This window comes from Desmodus rotundus, chromosome 11 (genome assembly GCF_022682495.2).
Source record: "Desmodus rotundus isolate HL8 chromosome 11, HLdesRot8A.1, whole genome shotgun sequence".
Classification (NCBI taxonomy): domain Eukaryota; kingdom Metazoa; phylum Chordata; class Mammalia; order Chiroptera; family Phyllostomidae; genus Desmodus; species Desmodus rotundus.
The window spans coordinates 36,383,384-36,402,390 of record NC_071397.1 but is presented as its reverse complement, the minus strand read 5'-3'; the positions used below and the strand labels follow the sequence as shown (position 1 = coordinate 36,402,390).

At 37.5% G+C, this 19,007-nt stretch overlaps 1 long non-coding RNA gene across 3 annotated transcripts in view; it reads right to left on the bottom strand.

Annotated features, from left to right (window-relative positions):
• The window catches only part of LOC123478296 (uncharacterized), a 110,735-nt gene that overhangs the window by 40,445 nt on the left and 51,283 nt on the right, over positions 1-19,007 (bottom strand). For all 3 annotated transcript variants that reach the window (XR_011650567.1, XR_011650568.1, XR_008425527.1), the window contains exon 2: positions 16,972-17,171. This is a non-coding gene — a long non-coding RNA (uncharacterized lncRNA). The remainder of the gene's footprint in view (positions 1-16,971; positions 17,172-19,007) is intronic.

The following is a 19,007-nucleotide window of genomic DNA, read 5'->3' as shown; positions in this document are numbered from 1 at the left end:
CAATACAAATAGCAAAGGATTTGAAGTTGCTAAATGCTTTCTTTTAACTGGCTGCTCTGAGAGTCAGATGGGACAGTTGAAGGGAAGCAACTTTGTTAAGTGACAGCACTCACTGCAGGTATGACCACAGCAGCCGCATGCTCTGACCTGAGCATGCTGGGAATGGGACCACACAAGCAGCAGGCACGTCTCAGCTGTGGGCCAGGAGGCAAGGGCATGAATAAGATGCCAAGTTTAAGCCAATTACAAGGTGTTAGGTAGAAGAAACCTGGAGTCGAGAAGAAACCAGAAATCCAAGTGGCAGCAGAGGACCAGGTCTGAGCACAACCTCCCAATGTAGGGAGGCCACGTGAAGGCACGTTCTCTAGGAGTGGCCCAGGGCCTGGGGTTATCTGATGTTTTCCTTAATCAAATGTATTATGCAGAAGACTGAATACCTAAAAGCAGGTTCATTGAAGGTATGTAATGTAATAGAGTGTGGCTCTTAGTCCCATGGAGGGAGCCTTGAATTAAAATTAAGAATCATCTTGTCAGAGTAGAAAAATATGAGATTAAATCATAAAACTAAGTAAAATCTGGATAGTTAATTCAGGAGAAATTTTCCTCAAAAGTTCACATTGAAGACAGAAAGTCTTTGGAAGAATGTAGGGAAAAAATAGATTCAGGAATTCTGATAGGCTAGATGTTAATTAATTCATAGGGCATCTAATATGTTCTTTGGTAGGCAATAAAGAGATCCTTGCTAAAGATCCAGTAGGAATCCAGATAAGTCAAAAGACCTTTAAACAAACACACAATAATGAGGAAGGTATGGGAGCACAGAGGAAGAACAGAGGGAGAATGACACTTTTTAGCCTGAACTAGCTTGTGTGGTATCTGTCTGACCAAATATCTCAGAGCATATTTTCACTGAGGGCCCACCAGGTGCTAGTGTGTGCTAGAGGGTATAGAAGTGAGTGTGGGGTGCCAGAAGGCTTTCTGAAAACAAAGTCCAAGTTGGGACCCGAAGGAGTAGGCAGTAGCTAGGTGAATGAGTGGGATGAAGCTTTCCAGGCCAAGGAATCAGCATAGGCAAAGACTTGGAAGAAAAAAGAACTGTACTTTGGGGGAACTGATCATGGTTCAGTATGAGCTGAGGATAGGTGGGAGGAGTGGTGAGAGACAAGGCAAGAGAGGTAAACAGAGTCCAGATGGTGAAGCAGACCAAGGGAGCAGGGGGAAGAAGGTTGGATGCAAGAGCTTTTTGGCAAGGACAAGGCTTGGTACTGAGTAGACTTCAGGGAAGATGAAGAGTTCAGAACCAGCCCAGGTTTCTGGCTCAGGCAGCTGGTGGTACTGTTTACCTGGAGAAGCTACCCCAGAGACACAGCAAGCAAGTGTGCAGGTTGAAGGCACACCTTCAGCTGGGACACGCTGAATTTGAAATTCCCATGAGAAATCTAAATGGAGCCCTGGAGAAGCAGTTGACTCTTGGGTCTGGGGTTTTATTTTTTATTATAATTATTTTTTTAATCCACACCCAAGGATATGTTTTATTGATTTTAGAGAGAGAGGACGAGAGGGAGAGGGATTGGAAGAGGAGGAGAGAAAGAGAGAGAAAGAGAGAAACATTGATTGGTTGCCTCCCATATGTACCCCAACTGGGGATCAAACCCACAACCTAGGTATTGTGCCCCTACTGGGAATCGAAGCTGCAATATTTTAGTGTACAGGACAATGCTCCGACCAACTGAACCACCAGGCTAAGGTGAGTCTGGGGTTTTAAAACAATATCTGGGCTGGGTATATAAATAAGCAGAATTCAAGATGCCTGACTATTGAAAAATTACATGCATATCCTTCTCTTCAAGAGCTATGAAAGTGTTTTTTATTTTCAAATTTTGTATACCATAAAAACAAAGTTTCAAAATATATTTGAAGTACGAATCAAGAATATCATTCCTAACATCAAGTAAGCACTTGGTAGTTAAAAAAGAAATCACTTTACTGATTTAAAATGTTGGTGTTTTTTATATGACATGTTTTCTAAGAAAATTATAACATGCGCAATTAACTTAATATTTGTTCTTTTTAACCTTAGGATTAAAATGCTTTTATTTCTTTACTTTTTTATTATTGTTATTAGAGCCTAGGTATAGTTTTGTTGTTGTTGTTGTTGTTTTAAGCCATGGGACAAATTTTAATAATTTCTTGCAGAATTCAAATCATTTGTGAGGTCATTTATTTTTTAAATTTTTTATTTTTATTGAGATATAATTGACATATAAAACATTGTGTAAGTTTAAGGTGTATGTGAGGCAATTTCTTTACTCTGTAACTTCATCCAAGAATTCAAGTAAAATTTTAACAATCTTTCCTTGTCAAAAAATTTGGGAAATACTAGCATGCAACAACCTTGATTGGTGTGGTTGGGGCCTAATTTATAACTATGTAGTCAGTTGTGACTTTAGCTCAGCAAACTGCCATACACTGGAAAGTCTTTGATTTTGAAATGTTAATCACTGTTCGAGCCCTGACTGACCACGAGGCCTGGTGTAACCACTGCCTTTGCCCAAGGCTGGTGCTGCTTTACTATGAGCCAAGTTTCTGCAAGGTCAGGCTCTTACCTAAAACAAGGCACAACATGCTCTGTGTTCACTCTGGATTTTTTTAATTGGGTGTAATGGAATAGTTGGAGCTCAATAGAGAACAGCCTAATGTAAAAGAGACAATTGTCTTGCTGTGTATGAGTTTCTGTTTTATCATAGTATTACAAAACTTCCAAGGGGAAGATTGTGACATAAAATAAGTACTTGAAGTCTGTTTACCAGATATAATGCATCCAAAGTTCCTGTCTGTCATCTATGCATAGCTTGGCAAAGTTCCAGAGGGTGACAACTCTATATCAAGACCAGTGTGTTTGTCACCTGTGAAAGGTAAGTGTGGGAAACAGCATGATGGTATGAAATAGGTATAAAAATACTATTTGGAGTTTCAATTTTAATTCCAGGTGCCAGGGAAACTTTGATATTGTTAAACACTGTATAATTGGCAAAACTTAACTTCTAGATTCACCAGCCATGTTATCCATACAACTCTCTAAAAACCAGCAGTAAGTCTGTGAAGAAAGAGAAGTGGAATTTAGTGACATGTTGAAAGTGGTTTCTTATCAGAAAAGAAATATTTTGTTTTTACTTTCTTATATTAGCTAGGAACAATTGATTTTTTTCTGACTTTAAATTATTTAATAAAATAAACTAGTAAAGAGAAGTAAATTCTATCAGAGTACATTTGTGGAACAAAGATAAAATATCTTGCAAAACTGTAGCCATATAGATATACATGCAAAATCACAGAACATGTATTGAGCTTTTCCTGGGAGTGTACTAGAAAATATATAAAGGAACTAGAAGACATGGCCTATAGGTGTCAACATTGTTTTTACAGTTAAAACAATTATTTGATTTATTTTTTGAACTTTTTTTGATATATTTATTGATTATGCTATTACAGTTGTCCCATTTCCCCCACTTCACTCCATTCCATACTGCCCACACCCTCCCTCCCACATTCCCCTCCTATAGTTCATGTCCATGGGTCAAACTTATAAGTTCTTTGGCTTCTACATTTCCTACACTATTCTTACCCTCCCCCTGTCTATTTTCCACCTATCATTTATGCTATTTATTCTCTGTACCTTTCCTCCCTCTCTCCCCCTCCCAATCCCCTATTGATAACCCTCCATGTGATCTCCATTTCTGTGGTTCTGTTCCTGTTCTAGTTGTTTGCTTAGTTTTCTTTTGTTTTGGTTTTAGGTGTGGTTGTTTATAACTGTGAGTTTGCTGTCATTTTTATTGTTCCTATTTTTTATCTTCTTTTTCTTAGGTAAGTCCCTTTAACATTTCATATAATAAGGGCTTGGTGATGATGAACTCCTTTAACTTTACCTTATCTGAAAAGCACTTTATCTTCCCTTCCATTCTAAATGATAGCTTTGCTGGATACAGTAATCTTGGATGTAGGCCCTTGCCTTTCATGACTTGGAGTACTTCTTGCCAGTCTAGTCTTGCCTGTAAGGTCTCTTTGGAGAAATCGGCTGACAGTCTTATGGGAACCCCTTTGTAGGTAACTGTGTCCTTTTCTCTTGCTGCTTCTAAGATTCTCTCCTTTTGTTGAATCTTGGGTAATGTAATTATGATGTGACTTGGTGTGTTCCTCCTTGGGTCCAGCTTCTTTGGGACTCTCTGAGCTTCCTGGACTTCCTGGAAAGACTTCCAGGAAGTCTTTCCTAGCTAATTGTTCCTAGCAATTGTTCCTAGCTAATATAAGAAAGTAAAAACAAAATATTTCTTTTCTGATAAGAAACCACTTTCAACATGTCACTAAATTCCACTTCTCTTTCCTGGAAGTTCTCCTTCATTATTTGTTCAAATAAGTTTTCAATTTGTTGCTCTTCCTCTTCTCCTTCTGGCACCCCTATAATTCGGATGTTGGAATGTTTCAAGATGTCCTGGAGGTTCCTAAGCCTCTCCTCATTTTTCTAAGTTCTTGTTTCTTAATTCTTTTCTGGTTGGATGTTTCTTTGTTCCTTCTGGTCCACACCGTTGATTTGAGTCCCAGTTTCCTTCTCATCACTATTGGTTCCCTGTACATTTTCCTTTGTTTCTCTTGGCATAGCCTTCATTTTTTCATCTACTTTTCGAACAAATTCAATTCTGTGAGCGTCTTAATAACCATTGTTTTGAACTGTGCATCCGATAGGTTGGCTATCTCTTCCTCACTTAGTTGTAGTTTTTCTGGAGCTTTGAAGTGTTCTGTCATTTGGGCCATTTTTTTTTTTGTCTTGGTGTGTCTGTTACTTAAAGGGGCGGAGCCTTAGGTGTTCCCTGGGGCGGGGTAACGCTGGTCTCTGTGCTGTGATGCTGTATGTGGGGGAGGGGCTGAGAGGGAGCAATGGCGTCCGCTCCACTCTCCACTGGACCCTAATCTTTCACTCCACTACCCACAATCAAACTGGGCCCCCCTGGTGCTGGTTCCCGAGTGGGTGGGCCTGTGCACACTCTAGGCCCCTGTGGGTCTCTCCAAAGACCTCTCTTGTGAGGCTGGGAGTCTCTCCTGCTGCTGCCTCAACCCCCATGGGTGTTTTCACTTAGAGGTTTGAGGCTTTATTTCCCTGAGCTGGAGCCCTGGTTTGCGTGGTCTGCTTCGCTCCCCACCGTTCATCTGGTTTATCTGTGCGTGAGTGTGGGGCCTCGGAGTACTACCCACCGCTCTGCCTGCCCCGTTCTCTGCCACTCTGAGTCCAGGCCCTCTCAGTTTATCTGTGTTCGAATTTGGGACCGCAGGGTCTGGTCGTGGTCAGACTGCCTGCCCCGTTTGTCCCACACTCCGCCAGTCTCGGTCCTGCCAGGCCACAGGAGTCCTCTCCGCCCCAGTGCCCATCTCCGCCCCTCCTACCGGTCTGGATGTATGTCTCTTTTTTATCTACTTGATGTCAGACTTCCTTGCCGTTGGTTTTTCTGTCAGTTCTGGTTGTGCGAGGAGGCGCAGTGTGTCTACCTACGCCACCATCTTGGTTCTCTATCCAATTATTTGATTTAAATATAACTTCCCTGATGCACTTAATGAGATATATTCATGCGTAAAGTAGGCAGGTTAATGTGAAATGGAACTTTGAAATCAACCATTTGATTCTGTATAGATTGTCAAACTGTTTCAATAATGTTCTCAAATGATATTTTTTACCCTAAGTTAAGCAATGTGTTAACTATTTAATAAAATATCTCATTAATATATATTTACTGAGGGCCTACCATGTGGTAGGTTGTATTAGCAGATACAGAGAAATGTGAATCAACACCACCACTTCGGAAGACCTTGCACTCCAACAAGGTAATAACAACAGAGACACCGACAACAGTTATTTATCATGCAGGCAGGGTATGATAAGGGCCAATGATACATTGAAGAAAGAGTGACTGTCAGTCAGAGGGAGAAATTTTAAAGGGAGAAAATATGTCTATGGGTTTGAGGGTCTAGGAAGAATTCAGAGAAAAAGAAGCTTTGTATTTAAGATTCTCATTATTTAATGTAAAATAATTCTATAGTGACCAAAAAGTTAAATCTTACATAAGGCCTCAAATTTGTTTGCTCTGTGTGGCTCTGTTATGAGGTTTAGGTGTGTCATGCTGTTTAATTTTTAACAATTTTAGTCCCTAAATTCTTATGGTTACCAATTAAAAACAACAAAAAACAAGACAAAATTAGTTGCATGACTATATATCTTCAGATAATGTATTTGTATAAATTCACAGTTATAAAAATGAGTGGTACTAGGAAAACAAAAAGCCCTGTCATTGAATAAGAAACTTTATAACTCTTAATGATAATGTTACAACTGGGGGGAAAAATTTGACCAGGCTGTTCTAAAATAGTGCATTAATTTATTATCCTTCAGGTTTTCTTCAAATTCAAAAGATACTGTTTTTCACTTAGGGATTATTATGAACCAGAATTACTTTTCATACAAACAAAATAACCATAGTTTTCAATTTTCAAGAGAAGTTTTCTTTTTCTAACCCAAGAAGGCCTAAATAGATCAGATTTTTCCCAGTTCTATCCAAGTGCTAATTTCTGGCCAAAGATTCTGTCATAAAGGCTGAACTTGGGGGAGATTTAGCCCTAGGGTAAAAAAAGAAAGCTAATAAAGGAAATAATAGTGTAATTTTAAGAACATTTATAGCTGTGGTTACTAATTCTTTTAAACTAGCTCTGTAGCTTGAATTGGTCTAAAATATACCACCCCTACTAAATTTATATGGATGATTGTTCAGCTATTACATATGCACAGAAAGGTGGTAGAGCATGGTGGTTAGATGTTCAGACCCTCACTTTTCTGGGTTCAAATCCCAAATCTGCTACATTCTTATTACATTACCCTGGGCAGGTTGCTTAAACACTCTGTTTTCTCAACTGTTAAACAGGAATAATAACAGTTCCTGTCCCCAAAATTAATTGGTACATGGTAAACAGTTAAAACTGTGCCTAGCAAAGAACAAGCACTGTTTGCTCTTAGTATTATTCTGTTATTATGTAGTGCTGTTTCCTGATGTTTCTCTCCCTCTGAAACATTTCTTTCCTCTTGTCCCTCACTCCTATCTCCTAGACTGCCTATCATTCATCTTCATGGCAATTTTCCATTGCCTAACAGTGTCGTCACAAAGATGCTCAATAACTGAATGAATGAACCAAACTCCTTTCACCCCCCTCAGAACTATCCCCAGCCCTCTAACTATCTCCTGTAATGGGGAGGGTGCCTTCTTCCTTGCTCCTAAAAGCCTATGAATACCAATCACCACAGTTAGCACTATAGGTTGGCTTGATCTCTCTCCGAAAGAATCTGAATGCTGAGCAGAGTGAGGCGGAGACTGAAGATGGTGAGTGCAGATTCATTCCAGTGAGCTTTCTGAGTACACTGTCCACTGATTCCTGCTACCTAGATCCCTGGAACTACTCTAGGATCTGCCCTTCCTAGGGTTGTTCTTCAGCTTTCCCTTTGATTCTGTGAGCTAACTTGCATTCTTCCCACAAATTTCTTTTCTGTTGAGTTAGACAGAGTTTGTTTTCATTGCTTGCAATCAAACTCTCGTAGTGATTGGACTTGTAAGTCCACTTTAGTCATGGTTTATGGTTATAAACCAAGCCAGCAAAAACAGACAGAACTGTGGGAAAAGGTGTGTGTGCATGTGTGTATGTCTTCTACTACATGTGTAACTGCATAAAAGAAAAATAGACTTTGTGCTAAAATATACAGCGGTGGGGGGGGAGAGTAGGTTTACACTCATGAGTACATGAAACAGAGTTTATTATTATATTATTATTTATTGATTGATTGTTGTATTATTCACTACTATTATTAACCTACTTTTACCCACCCCTGTTTATAAAGGCAAAGCAGGTCAACCATGATTTTACCATGGAAATATATAGATGTCTTAAAATTTTGGCTTGAAATTTTATAACTATTTTATAAAAACATATTATGCATGCAATTTACAATAGCCAAGTGCTGGAACCAGCTTAAGTGTCCATCAGTAAATGAGTGGATCAAAAATCTATGGTATATTTACACAATGGAATACTACCCAGCAGAAAGAAAGAAGGAACTCCTATCCTTCACAACAGCATGGATGGAACTGGAGACTATTATACTAAGTGAAATAAGCTGGGTGGTGAAAGAAAAATACCATATGATCTCACCTATAAGTGCAACCTAATTAACAAAACAAACAAGTGAGCAAAATATAACCAGAGACATTGAAATAAAGAACAAACTGACAGTAACCAGAGGTGGGGAGGAGGGGGATAATGAGGCAGAGAAGGGGAAGGATTGTCAAGGAACATGTACAAAGGAGCCATGGATAAAGAAAACAGGGGCAAGGTGGGGACTGAGTGTGGGAGGTGGGAGTGGGTAGGGCAGGGGAGAATAATGGGGGGGAAATGGGGACAACAGTAATTGCACAAAACTAAAAAAAAGACTTAATTAAAAAAAACATTATGCAATATTACAGGTTTTACTCTATAGTCTACATTTTAAAATTTAAGTTCTTTATTAACTGGCCTGACATAGACTTCCCTTAAATTTAATATTTAAATTAAACTGGTTTATTTATGTAGGTAATAGTAAAACAATAAAACAAATCAAATTTATAAATTAGAGAAAATAATACATAATTGTAGCTTAATTTATTACAGTAAGGTACAAATACATTTTATGAATACATATATATGCAAAATTCTATGTAAATACTTTTAATGATTTCACTATTCATTTTAGCTGTTATTAATTTTTAATTATACTTAATAAATTAAACTAGTAAGTTTATAAAAGGCATTCATTTTCAAAAATACTTATGAAAAGTCCTTAAGAATTAGCCTGCAGGAACAATTATCTATCTTCTCTCTAAAAAATAATTATTTTTGGAAGAATATACACAAAGGTCTTTAATAAATAATTTTTGGGGATTTTTCTCACCTCTCCTTTTGATTGTGAAGTCTTAAAAGCTGTAATCTACCATATTTTTCAGACTATAAGATGCACCGGACCATAAGATGCACCCAGGTTTTAGAGGAGGAAAATAGGAAAAAATACCCCGCTTCACCACCACCCCCACCCAGTGAGCCAGGTAAGCTACATTCAGACTATAAGACACACCCCCATTTTCCTCTCAAATTTGGGGGGAAAGTTCGTCTTATAGTCTGGAAAATACGGTAACTCTTTTATTGGGTGAATGAATATTGTTCAGGCAGAATGTTACATTGAACACTGGAAATAATTCTAAGGAAGTATTTATAATGATATCAAAAATTACCTAACAATGCCCAGGATGGTGTGGCTCAGTGGATTGAGCACTGGCCTGCGAACCAAAGCACCGCTGGTTCGATTACCTGTCAGGGCACATGCCTGGGTTGGAGGTGAGGTCCCCAGTAGGGGGTGTGTGAGAGTCAACCACACATTGATGTTTCTCTCCCTCTCTTTCTCCCACCCTTCCACTCTGTCTAAAAATAAATAAACAAAATCTTCTAAAACAATTACCTAAAAATTTACCAAGAAGTCTTCACAATGCCTATTATATATGTGTTATATAGTACAACCACATCTACTTTAAGGAATTTGTTCATAGTTCACATATCAGCCTGTATGCTTAGCATACTCCTGAATTTTAAAAAAATGCATGCAGAGGCAACACTAATTTTTATTGCTTTCTCTAGTTTTATTGCCGGTACATAGTATTTACAACTGAGCAGAAAGATAAAAGACAGAGGTCTGATATCATCTCCCATCCCTTATTTGAGGTTACTTTCCCTGGCATCTCATACCCTGACCTGTGTGGAACAGGCTGAAGCACTGGTCTTAAATTAAGCAAGGGTTGACTTTGGGGGTAGATGTGTGTTGTTATTTAGCAAATGCTCTCTGATAACACTTAGTAAAATGGTCTTTTGTGAGTTGGAGAATCCTTAAAAGATGGTCCTGATTTCAAATTCTGGGCTTTTTGATTTGTGAAAACTACTGGAAGTGTGTGTGTGTGTTTCATTTAGTTATTTGTTTGGTGTTGACATTATATTTCAGTTTTAAACTGAGGGGGGATTTAAAAAAAAACCTTTTCTATTGTTTGTAAGATAGAAATCTTTATTTTAAAATGTCAAGTATACTTTAAATTTGGAAAAAATAAACATCAAATGATTAATTCATGGTTACTTGGATTTCTCTTGACTTCTAAAACATGCCACATCTTCTTTCTCCATGTGTTTCTACATGTGTTCTCACCACGCTCCATTTAGACAATACCTACTTATGCTATAGGTTCCCAATTAAATATCCCTTTTTTAATCAAGTTATTCCCAGATTTTTAGGCCAGGTTGGTCAACTTCCTTTATGTTCTGTCATAATAGTCAAATCACTTCCTTGCATTTATTTCTTGAAAGTATCTTCCCTGCAAGTCTGTAAATTTCTTAGGCAGGGACAGTGTCTTGTCTTCACTCCTGTGCTGTTGGCTCCTCGGGTTCTAACTCAGACATCCCATCCTCCAAGATCGCTAATTTCCCCTCTGCTTTTCTTTTCACCAAAGCCCAGGGAATCTTTATCTAGTCTGGGAGAGGTTGAGAAATCTTCTCTTCTTACACTTCCTGCTCTCTTCCAAATATTTTGTCTTTGCCAAGGCCAAAGTTTTTGAAACTTGAAAGCAAAGAATTGATCCCTTTGTTCTGTCTCCTGTTGTTTCATCCGTCTGCCAAGACAATGGCAGATGGGATAGCAGAAGAGCCTGGGGTATAGGAATGTGTATGTGAGGGAGGGGGGCAATCAAATGTTGTCCCAACGGTCATTCCACCTCACATTCACAGCCAGCACCTGACCCAACAATGACTTCTGTTCTCCATGACATCTGGATCCTGTGCTGCACCAAGTTCTCCCTCTGTGACTAAAGGTCTTATTCCCCTGGAACTAGGAATTTTGCCTGCTGACAGCTATCAGCTTTCACCTTTCTCTGGGAATTGCCCTCAGCTATAGAGAGCCTGCTACCCTAGGTTCCAGCCCCTTGCCTTAGTCGTCTCATATTCAGTCTAAAGGCCTGCCCTTTCCGCTAACCTAATCCCAGGAGCTGGCTGAAGACTTGTTGTGACTACATTACAGCCCATCTTCTGGATCCCATCCTGCCCAGCCCTTTCTTTCCTGCTAAGTGTCGATCTCAAGAACAGTCCTCAACACATTTTCTGCACACAAATCTCTATTTCAGAGTCTCCTTCTTAAGAGACTTGTCCTTTAGTTCCCTGTGTCTGTCTGTTTAATTGTCTGTCTCCCAGTTTTAGAAGCCTAAAAATGGGGAAATTTTAGTTCACTTAGAGTTTTCCTTTAAGCAAGTGACATGGGAATAGAATTATAGCTTTTGTGTGTTTATTTTAGATGTTGGATACAGTCAATGGGGATAGTGTTATAAGGAGAGGGAAAGACAGTAGAGACAAAAACTTTTGCACATTTACCTCTTTCTAGATTGCATTAGGGAGTAGATAGATAGATAGGTAGATAATGATAGATATATTGCATAGAATTAAAAGTAAGAAAGAAGTGTAAATGAATTTTGCTAAAAATTTTTTAGTAAAAAATAGAAAATTTTATAAAATTCTCTAAGAAACAAAGTAACTTGCTTGTCATTTTAAAGATTACAGCTAGTGTGTGTTATGCAAATTATAAAGTATCATATGCCAGGACTTTTAGTGTCAATTGTTTCTCCCTAGAAAACTGAAGAAAATCAAGTTGAAGGAAAGGTAAGATTAAAAGAGACAATATTTGTTGTGTTTTTTTAAATGCAGAGGAATGATAACATTACTTTTTCCTGAGAGCTGGGAGGCTCTTAAAAGTCATATAACCTAAAGTCCTGACCAGTGCAGGAATATCTTCTGTGAGTTATTTTCCTTCTGTTTATAACACACAAATACATTTCTAATATTAAGTTTATGTTTTCTTGTTTTGAAATTTAATTAATAATCTTTGCTAAATACCAACCTGAGGCTTTATGCACTATAGTGCTTTTTCTTGTTCTTTGATTGTGTTAATATTAATTTACCTATCTTTTGTTTAACTTTGCCTCTGGGATCTATTACATTTAGTTAGCACAGAGCCTGTAAGGGAGGTACACTGATTCACTTTGGTTTGCCCCCAAACTCATTCTACACTTAACCCATGTTCATGACCATTCAGAATGTTTTCCCTCTTTGCTGAATGACTACAATGCAGAGGTGAACAGTGTCGGAGTAATGCAGTGTAATAACTGTCTCGAGCATTGCCTCATTATGGATGGATTATGCTACCAAGAATGCATCTGTAATTTGTTTCCCTTTGTGTGAGTGTATGTTTATGAGGAACCAGAGCTAGAATGTCCCCCTTGCCATAGGGTTTATTACTTTTTTGCCTCTCTATGAACACTAGAGCAATTTTATTCAGAACATCAAAATTAAAACAAAGTAATAATAATTGGCCAGTCTTTATAAGTGGTTCCTATGTTCTAGGCACCATGCTGAGTGTTTTACATACATTTGGCCCATTTAATCCTCATAAGCCTGTGAGGTAGATAGTTATTTAATATCCACATTTTATAAATAAAAACCTGAGGCTCAGAGAAGTTTAAGTAATGTGTCTAAATTCACATGGCTGAAAAGTTATCACAAGTCCTGTCTGATTTTTTTAGCAATTCTTAAAGATTCCAACTTCAGGTCTTGACTGATTTCTCCATATAGAATGCCTCTCTGCCCTTAACTTTTCCTCTATGTTTAAGTAACTCAATTCCATTGCTTTTCCTCCTCTCCACATAAAAATGCTCCACAATCCTTCCCACTGCCAGCTAGCGTCCCTTCTTCCAACCATCTCTCACTACTCAACATTTATCTCTTTGTTATCTTCTAGACCTTGTGAACTGGATGACTAGCTGCCAAATAAAATCACAGGAGGAAAAGATAAAGCATCTGATCTTTCTCTCTTAAGCCTTTGCTCTCTTCAACTTCCTTGTCAGTGAGTGTTCAACTTCTCGAGTTTCCCCAGGCAGGCCCAGTGCTAAAAATAGGCCATTATGTGGCATTTCCTGGGGTATAAGAGTCCCAGTAAGAACAGCAGGTGAGATGAGATGATCAAATTCTGCAAGAGAGTGAGGATACCCTATTCCTCTCCCCTGCACCCACTGCTAAGACACTCACACTTCCACAGGAATTTATTTGTTCATAGTCACTCTTAGATCAGATCAAAAAGAACGTGTTTCCTTTCCTCAGGTGAGAGTGGCATAACTTACTGTTTCAAGAGCATGAAACCAGTGTGATCGCTGAGACAGAAATATAATTCAAGCCTGTCATCCACACCATTGTTTCAACTAAGTAGAGAAGCTTGATGAGAAGTAAATGTTAATTGAACTGCTAATGTTTAGCAAATATAATTAAACACATTGCAAATTAATGAAGGAAAATTTATTCTTATACATACATAATATTTGGAGTCATTTTTAAGGAAGATTACATTTTTTAAAAAAGCCTTCCTGCCAGGACCAAGATGAAACAACATGACAAAGAGAAAATGTATATATAATCCACACTCCCCCCCCAGCAATCTGTTGTTGTGAAACAACTTTTCCACATATGCAAAAAGCTTTATCATCTTTTTCTGATTATAGTAAAAATATGCTTACCTCTAATGTTCAATCTTATATTAAAGAAGAAAGTAAAAAGTACATTAACCCTTCCACACTGAGAAAATCAAATTGCGTGACACTCTTTAACACATACACACCTAGGTCTATGCCAATCAGTTCACAGGGATTTCCCCAGCCACAGGGATCCAGTTGGTGCCGATGAGATGTGAGAAGAAACCTGTGGAAAGGTTTTTTTTTTTTCTCTCTCACTCTTAAAAATGGGTCATTAAGCCTTGGCTGGTGTGGCTCAGTGGAATGAGCACCAACCTGAGAATCCAAAGCTCACTAGTTTGATTCCTGGTTGGGGCACATGCCTGGATTGCAGCGGCCCAGGTCCCCAGCTGGGTGCATGCAAGAAGCAACCAATAGATGTATCTCTTGCACATTGATGATGTTTCTCTCCCTTTCTTGAAAAAAAAAAAATGGGTCATTAAAAGGAATTTGCTCTTTTTCTTCTGGCTATTGTCAAGTGTAGATGCCACTTTCATGAAAACTGCTGTAGGTATCTTGATACCAGCCTCAGGAAGAAGCTAATTCAAAAAAGCGGGCAAAGATGAAAGAATCACAGAGAAATTATTTCAATAAAGACATTGGGGTAAGCCACTCTTGAAGTCCACCCTGCCTCTGGACTTTCAGGCACGTGAGCACATAAAATCCCTGTATCAATTGGATATTTTGGTAATTTTTGGCTTAATAAAAGGTTTAATATTTATATAGGGTTGATCAAGTATTTTTTCTTTATTTTTTATTGAGTTTATTGGAGTGACATTGGTTCACAAAACCATATAAGTTTCAAGTGTACAATTCAATCAAACATTATTTGCACACCAGGAAGACAAACAACCCAATTTAAAAAATGGGCAAAGGACTTGAAGAGACACTTCTCCAAAGAAAATATACAGATGGCCAATAGATAGACATATGAAAAAATGCTGAACATCACTAATCATCAGAGAGATGAAAGTTAAAAGCACAATGAGATATCACCTCACACCTGTCAGAATGGCTATCATCAATAAATCAACAAACAAATGCTGGTGAGGATGAGGAGAAAAGGGAACCCCCATGCACTGTTGGTGGTAATACAGACTGGTGCAGCCACTGTGGAAAACCATACAGAATTTCCTCAAAAAATCACATGTTTACTTAATTTAATAATTTCTGGGTTACTCACTTGTTTTAAAAGGTATCCCCAACATATGGGTTATACACATGATCTCCCAAATTTAACTTTTTAAAAAATCCTCACTTGAGGACATTTTTTCACTGCTTTTTTAGAGAGAGAGGAAGGGAGTGAGAGAAACATTGATGTGAGAAACATTGACTGGTTGCCTACCATTTGTGCTCAGACTCTGGATCAAATCCACAAACTAGGTATGTGCCCTGACTGGGAATTGAACCTGCAACCCTTCAGTTATGGGACGACGCTTCAATCAACTGAGCCACACTAGCCAGGACCTAATTTTAACTTTTAAATATTTTATTATTTTATTTAACTTTTAAGACTAATGCAATATTTTTTATATATATCACATGAGGTAGCAGTCCAACTATAAATTTTTTCAAATGAGTAGCTAATTATACTATTTACTAGTAGGAAAATATAACATGCTTATTTACTAAACCATTCTCTTCCCTTTGAAATGAAAATCACCCTTATCATATATATTGAGTTCTCAGATTCTGTAGACTACTAATTGATTAGTCTGTATCTATTCTAACACCCAACTACCTGGATTGTGCTAACTTTAAAACATTTTAATATCTGGCAAGGAATCTTGTCATTCTTTTTCATGTTCACATATTTCTTAGCTTCTCTTGGACATTTTTCTTTCATGTAAAATGTAAGATAATTCAATTTTGTAAGACCATAGAGATTTTAATTGATATTTCATTAAATGTGTGTAACAAAATGTGCAGAAGTGACATACTTATAAAATTAAGTCTTCCCTTGGAAGACCTGGATATATTTTCCCATTTGTTCAGCTCTCCATACAGCCCTTCAATAAGATTTTATGGTTCTTTTTCTATAGGCCCTGTGCTTTAAAGTTTTTGTATTACTATATATGGATTAATTTTTTCCATTTCTAATACTATGTGATTATTTCAAGTATAGGGCCATACTATTGCTTTTAAAATTGTTTTGTGTATACATGTATGTTACCAAATTCCCTTATAACAGTTCTAAAATAGAGTTTCTTGGGTTAATGCCTAAAATGTTTGCTCTTGATTTTGCATAAGTAGCATCCATCATATTTAGGTAGTTTCCTTTCATTCCTATTTTGACTTGAGTTTGGTAGAAATGGATGCTGAATTTAACCAAGTGCCTTTTCAGCTTCTATTAATAAACTAATATTTGGTAACTACAGATACACTGATATACTGCTGGACTTTATTTGCTAATTTTTAAATTAGTAATTCATGTTTACTGACTCTGCTATAAATGCCTGAGGTACAGACCCAGCTGGATACCTATCGTTGCCCTACAGTCTTTCCATTCTACCCATCTAGCTCTCCTTCCTATTCTGCATAGGAACTGTCCCCTCAGCAACTGCTTAATAATTTTACACTCCTCCATCTTGCCACTCACCTTCTCAGCAGAAGACTTCATTTCTAATATCACAGAAAATATAGCATACATCATGAATAAACTCAACTTCCCCCTTTTCTCCAAATTTTCCTATATTTTTGTCCCTTCCTAAACTTTCCTACATGTTTCAGAGGAAGGAGTGGCCCTGTTTCTCTGCAGACCTCTTAACTTGTGGTCTTGAATCCATCTCCTACTGCCTCCTTTGAATTGTATGCCCATTAAGTATTGACTTTCAAATTTGTGTTTTGGTCAGGATCAGTTACACTATGCTGCAGTAACAACAACAAAAAAACCCTAAATCTGATGTCTTAATACAAATTGTTTTTTATTATTTCATCCACCAAGTCCATTATGGCTCTGGGCATCTCTCCAGGGCAATTGTCTTTGATGTTGTGACTTATGTATTCAGGCAGCTATGACCTTGCTGTTCCCAAATCAACATGAGACCTCCTTGGTTCCCATGACAAGTGAGGAGAGACACCTGGAAATAACAAAAGGGCTTTTCACTGCCTCAGCCCAGAAGTAATACATTCAACTTTTGCTCACAATTTATTTGTCTAAAACTATTCATATGACCTTGCCTAACAGCAAGAAATCTAGAAATGACATTTTCTTTGTGCATGGGAAGGAAAAATATGAAACAAATTTGAGGGCTATGTAGAATTGTTTTACCTTTGTATCATTGATCTTGCTCATTTTGATGAATCGCTTGCCTTTATCACAAATAGTGCTGCAAAAAGTAAAATTTTCTTCTTCTTCTTTTTTTACTGCCGAGTAGTATTCCATTGTGTATATGTCCCACAGTTGTTTTATCCACTCATCTATTCATGGACATTTGGGCTGCTTCTATATCTTGGCGATTATAAATAACACTGCAATGAACATAGGGGTGCTTAGGTTCTTTTGAATTAGTGTTTCAGGTTCCTTCAGATATATTCCCAGAACATTATGCTAAGTGAAATAAGCCAGTCAGAGAAAAACAAATACCATATGATTTCACTCATATGTGGAATCTAATGAACAAACTGAACTAACAAGGAAAATGTGGACGGACTCACAGATGGAGAGTAGATGACAGGTAGTGGAGTGGGGGGAGGTTAAGGGATGGAGAGAATGAGCAAAAAGGAAAGAGGACTCATGGACATGGACAACAGTGTGGTGATTGCTGGGGAGAAGGGTGTATAAGAGGACTAAATGGTAATGGAAAAAATACAATAAAGATTAAATCAAAAATTTAAAAAAAACAATAGTACCAAGCCTAAACCATCTTGGCAAGTGCCTACCCACTATATCATCTACATAACTTCTCTTATGTGTTTTCCACATCCCAGCCACACTGCACTGCTTTAATGTTACCCAATGCCTCATGCATTCAACAGCATTTCTGTTTCTTCCCCTCATGTAATTCCAGCTTCCTTGCATAGAGATGCTCCTTCATGGAATGTGCCTTCTACATCCCTTGCCTCTGCAACATCCCTGCTCATTTTCAAAGCCAATCCAAATAGTTATGTAGCTTTCCATAAATCCTGCAGACAGAAAAAAAGGTTCTCCTATCTGAAATTCACAAGCAACTTCATATAACCTATATTATAGTGTACTGTAATTATTTGCATGATTTCTTGAGCTTCCATCTAAACTATGAGGTCATTGAGACAATAATTATATTTTATTTATTCATACACTTAGCAGCTTGAATTACTATTGATGAATCCAAGAAAAGATCCTACTACTGTACCTGGCACATAGAAGGCTTTCAGCAAATGTTTAGTGAATAAATGGCTGAATAAATCAGTGAACAGAAAAATTTCTGAAAATGAATGGGAGAAACTATATGTTGCAATTTTTGAGGTATTGTTTATGTAGGGTTCTGTTTTATCATTTTTAAAGGAGAGCACATTAAATAATTATTTATTTTAAAAAATTAGTAGCAGAAGTAGCATGAGGTAAAGAATTATGAATAGTATTATAATTTATTATTTATAAAACATTAAACAAACATGGCATAACACAAAATACATACTAAACAAACTATTCATTTAAAGGATTTAAAGTAAATCTCCATACTTATGATACAATGCCTTGCAATAGAGTGTGGATTCTCTGGCATGTCTCCTGTGATTGGTGATAATGTTTATAACTTCAATAATACCAAGTAAATTTTACTTCCATATGAAGCACAGATAGTATAAATGAACATGTCCCCTCCAATGTAAAATACAAATGCTGGAAAGAGTTGACTAATTAATAATAATAATAATAATAAAGCTAAATTAATGTTTAAGGAAACACTTTCATTTATTAATTTTTTAAATGTATTTATTTTTAGAGATAGGGGAAAGGAAGGAGAAAGATAGGGAGGGAAATATCAATGTGAGAGAGAAACATCTCTCCGTTGCCTCTCACACACTCCCAAATGGGGTCCTGGCTCACAACCCAGACATGTGCCCTGACCAGGAATCGAACGAGCCACCTTTCCTTCGCCGGCTTGCACTCAATCTACTGAGCCACACCAGCCAGGTTGGAAATATATTTTTAAATACTCTGAGGAAGTTTATAGTTATAAGTCTAAGTTCTTTAAATTTAAATTTGGAATAGATAAGGCTTGGGCTGTGAATAAAGCTAAAATATTAGGATATCATTTTAACCATTAATTTGGGGCATTTTTATAATGCTTATTCATTTGATTATCATATTCTACCATTTGGCTT